General features: G+C 43.9%; 1 long non-coding RNA gene across 2 annotated transcripts; it reads right to left on the bottom strand.

Moving 5' to 3' along the window:
* Positions 1-552: 552 nt before the first annotated feature.
* Positions 553-3925, bottom strand: LOC140215537 (uncharacterized). Of its 2 annotated transcripts, none has more exons than XR_011892394.1 (2): positions 3762-3925; positions 553-717 (listed from the first exon to the last, which is right to left on the bottom strand). It is a non-coding gene; the product is annotated as an uncharacterized lncRNA (long non-coding RNA). The 2 variants fall into 2 exon arrangements; XR_011892393.1 differs by lacking the exon at positions 3762-3925 and adding an exon at positions 2353-3755.
* Between the last annotated feature and the right edge of the window lie 326 nt (positions 3926-4251).

Here is a 4251-nt window from a genome sequence, read left to right as displayed (position 1 = left end):
TACAGCGTTGCAACTTCGATCTTCTTGAGGTACGTAGGAAAAAATATAGGCTGAAGGTGCTTTATCAAATAATGCAGGATCAACTTAAGATTGATAAGCTCAAATATCTACATGCTCCAGACAAAAGATACCCGCGAACTAACCACGACTACGTCATAAAGCCGGAGCATACCAACAGTGATACATATCGATACTCATTTTTCCTGGATGCGATAGAAATGTGGAACCAATTGCCAAACGCTATTGTTAGCCTAAAAGATGTCACCGACTTTGAAAATGCTGCTGAGGCATATTTATGGGAGTTTTCGATTTAGTTTTGAAGTGCCAAGTGATATGTGCGACTTGATATTCATTGTACGTATTTTGATAAACGTCAGAAGTGTGCTGAACAGCATTCAAGTGAACATCTTATTAACTGTGAATTGACAAGTGTTAAGCAACTTTACGTACATTGACATTGTCCATATTTGATTTATGTAATTGTATTGTCCTCTCTGTTATGACCCTCTATGAGAGTTGACAGTATTAATAAATAAATAAATAGACGAAGAATGTGGGTAAGAACACTTTATTTTCAGCACACATGTTTTTAGTGAACTGCTGTTATACTGCTAAAATCTGCACATTTAATAGAAGTACACTGCTCTGCTTCATCACTCCATGCTAAGTGCAAGTATCCTGTACCAGGAAGTCAAGCCAAGACGTGGGATGTTCAGTCTGTGAAAATAAAGACGAGTTTGAAACATTAACGTGCAAAAACTAAAGCACACTCAAGAAAATAAACACAGCACAGGAACATATCCAATGAATCAGAATTACCTTTGAGAGCAAACATATAGTTTCTATGGCACAGTGAAGAAACCTTATTCCTCTGGCTTTTTTTGTGCGCGAGAAAATATGAAAGTGCATGCGTTCTCCCCATATTGTGTATCTGTCACCTTTTCACACACAACAAAGATGTTGTCTCAATGTGCCCAACTGTCTTTGCATATCCATTTCTCTGCTCTCATACCATGATACCTACAGTTAAAGGCTGTAGCAATGCTTAGCTTGAATGAACCAACACAAGCTACATGCACTGTGCTGTTGAACATGGCATTGTAAGTTAGATTCATGCACAGCACATTCATGTGCCATAAACATTTGATTGTGATTGTAGGCGAGATAAATAAAAAGAAGGTATGTAAATAAGAATATTCCCTAATAAGCTGTGCAGAAGTGCTCTCCTGTTTGGACAGAAGCCGAGCACAGCTGCAGTGAACAAGAAGCCAAATTATACAGCATTTAAAACCTAGGTTCTAAATGTGCTACAGATTTTTCTGAATTCATAGTCGAAAATCTAGGTGTTAAAGGTGACAAACATTTAAACAGGTCTCTATTCGGACTGGTAATGCTATGTGTCACCTAGTTTGATAAAATATGCCATATCACTGGTCTCCCAAGCTACGGCTGCTGTCCAGTTGCAAGTGCAAATCACTCAATTATGTCTAGGGCACGTTTGAGCAAAAGGCAGCCAAGATTACTGTGCCATTGAGATCTATTTCCTGACATCTCATTTCTTCTCAGAAAGCTACCTCTAAAAAAAAACCTTCACAACAACATAACCCAAACCTTTCTTGAGTAAAGCCATCACACTGGTCTTTGAACACTAATTACACAGTGGCTCTTTGTGATGTAATGTTATGTACGTCAGCACCTAACAAAGTACAGGAAAATTTAATAATGGCAGCGTGACAGGTACACAAAAAAGTAAAGGGATAAAACATCACACAGGCTGCCATCAGTGTTCATATCTCCATTTCAATGTGGATGTTTTTAGCAGTGAATACATGTTCTCATTAAACTGAGTCATATTATTACAAAAGCGAAGGGCAAGGGTCTTTACATTCTAAACTGACAAATGTGCTTTATTACGATTCACCACAATACAGGAGGTGTTTTGGAGTGAACCATCACATAAGGTTTTGGCTAACTACGGCGGGCGTGTCCTGCAGCGGGACCTCTTGTGTATTGCGGTAAAGCGTATCATTGTGACAAGAGCTAACCTGGCACGTATGGCTTTAGCCAACAAAAGTTCTCAAGACATCATGCATCCTGCCACGAAAATCTGCTTTGATGAGAGTTGAACATTAGGTTAGTCGCTGACAGAAACCATACATTCCAGATTCATGTAAATCTTTCCCAATATCGGCATGCTTCACCGCAACACACAAATATGTTGCGGTGATAACGGTGGTCGAACAGGCTGGTGCAAATGTTTCGACAGGGGAGCGTGCCTTCATCAGGGCAACTGCTTTCCTTGGCCGTTTTCATATACGTGAGTCCCCCCAACTCCCAACAGGGGAGATTTACCTGGACCTTTGCCAAGAGACGTACCGACAAGCGTTTGGTAGTGGCTGGTAGAGATGCAGGAGTCTAAAAAGCGTTGCGAAATTCGGTTCCGTAAGGTTAGCTTCACCGCAATACAAATATGTTAAGCGGTTAGACATACAAAATATGTTGCGGTGAATCATAGCAAGGGTACCTGGTTTTTGATGCAAAGCAGCTTCCCAAGAGGCACGGTAATCCTGTGGCTAGTTATGCAGTTCCCCGCATGCGAGTGAGTTCCCTGCGTTCGGCGGTTTCCCAGTGACATACAAAATTACATTGATTGACTGTGTTGTAAATGGGCGACGGCACTATATGCTGATGCAAAAGCGTCGTTTCGCTTTCGAAAACTGCGCTCGGCTAAAGAGAACAACCTTGACTCGCATATGACCAAAGCAGTTGAACAGGAAACTACGAAATTACGTAGCTATTATGGAAGAAATCAACAGCTCAGAAAAAAATGGCCGTGTAAACATTAACTGGCTTACGAGGTCGACAAACCAACGGTTCAAAGCATCACAGCCACGTCCGAACTAGCGCTGAAGGCCGGCCAGTACACTTAGGCGCCTCGGCGCGCGTAATGTAACAGGAGACGGCAGGTGCACGCGTACATCATTAAGGAACACATATTATTTATGTCGGTGAAAGCGGTCACTCTTCAGTTCTGACATGCTTCACCGCGTAACACTAGTCTACTGCGGCGAAGCTGACTTCAGGACGCCGATTTCTTCAACTCATCTAGCGAGGCAGGTCCGTTTATCACGCTTGGCAACGTTTGACATTTTCTGCCTTTATTTCGTTTGTTCTTTTTAATTTTCTTATCACAGTGACCCTGTATCACGCAGTAGCAGAGCTAGTGCCGCGTCTTAACTGCGTTAGGAAAGGCAAGCGTGTATGCAGCAAGCACGGCGGCATTGGCTCTTGTTTGGAAACTTCAAGAGACGCTCTTCCGCGCAGCGACGTCATTTGTATTAAAAGAATGCAGGTGATGATTAAATGAGCCGCAGCAAAGCTGTAAAAAAACAGTAGTAATGCTGTTCTACGATCCTCTCGCTCGAGCGAGATGGTCTTACAAAAAAAAGCGCGATGTAACGCGATCTGACGGAACAGCTCGTCATGCCAGTGTTTTCTTACGTCCTCTTTCTTTCGCGCATTCTCCCCTGAACCAGACTACTGAATGGTTCTGTGCACGCACTGACGATCCTGACGGAGGCAATACCACTCACATGAGCAGCTCCATATAAGATGCCACGGCCCATACCACATGCCGGCTGCAATTTGACGCGGCCAGGAGGCAAGATATGCGCACAAGGTACCTAATGGTAACGCATCAAACTGCTCACAGCCCCAATCCTTTATTACACGCATATAGTGTGGAAAGATGAATTACTCACGCTCTAAGTGGGCACGGAATACGGACCGTTTCGCAGCGCAGCCGGCCCCGTCAGACGGCCGCCATGGAAATGAGCGGATGTGACATCATGGGTTATAGCGGACGTGACGTCATAGGTGAACGTAGACATTTCGGGCACCTTTCGTCACCTGAACCATACCTGAACATCGCCCCCGAGTGCTCCGTGATCGCTGCGCATGCGTGAGCTGAGAGAAGGTGAGAAAGGAAAACAACTCTTTTTTGCAGGATGTGACGTCACATTGTTGTTTGTTTTTACTTTTTTGAAAGAGCTACTCTCGAACGTAGATTAGCCATTGCTGTCGTGTCGGCTGCAAGACGTTCTGCGCGCGCTTGGCGCGCTTTTGTGCGTGTCGAACGCGTATAACATGCGCGATATTCGTGCTAGCGCAGTTTGACTTGAGCAATCGTGGGTTTGGACTCCGTGACATTTGCTTTCGTCATATGCGAGTTAGGGGCTTGCCGACAGGTAA

This window comes from Dermacentor andersoni, chromosome 1, assembly GCF_023375885.2.
Source record: "Dermacentor andersoni chromosome 1, qqDerAnde1_hic_scaffold, whole genome shotgun sequence".
NCBI classification, from domain to species: Eukaryota; Metazoa; Arthropoda; class Arachnida; order Ixodida; family Ixodidae; genus Dermacentor; species Dermacentor andersoni.
Note: the sequence above shows the minus strand (reverse complement) of the source record. Positions and strands in the feature narration are given on the sequence as shown.